We start from the raw sequence: 207 nt of genomic DNA on the forward strand, positions 1-207 counted from the left end.
CGAGGAGAGGGGAGGGAGGGGCGGCAGGGCGGTGCATGCTGGGAGGGAAAGGAAGGCATCGGAGAGGCAGCTCCCAACCGGGAGGTGGATGCCGGGGTTCCCTGGCGCCGAGTCCCCGGAAGACTCGGGATTAGGGGAGCGGGTAATGGAGGGGGCCTTAAAGGGGCGACGCCGGAGGGGTGAGGTCGCTCGGAGTCGGCCTTTGGG

This window comes from Neophocaena asiaeorientalis, unplaced genomic scaffold (assembly GCF_003031525.2).
Source record: "Neophocaena asiaeorientalis asiaeorientalis breed wild unplaced genomic scaffold, Neophocaena_asiaeorientalis_V1.1 scaffold119, whole genome shotgun sequence".
Taxonomy (NCBI): Eukaryota; Metazoa; Chordata; class Mammalia; order Artiodactyla; family Phocoenidae; genus Neophocaena; species Neophocaena asiaeorientalis.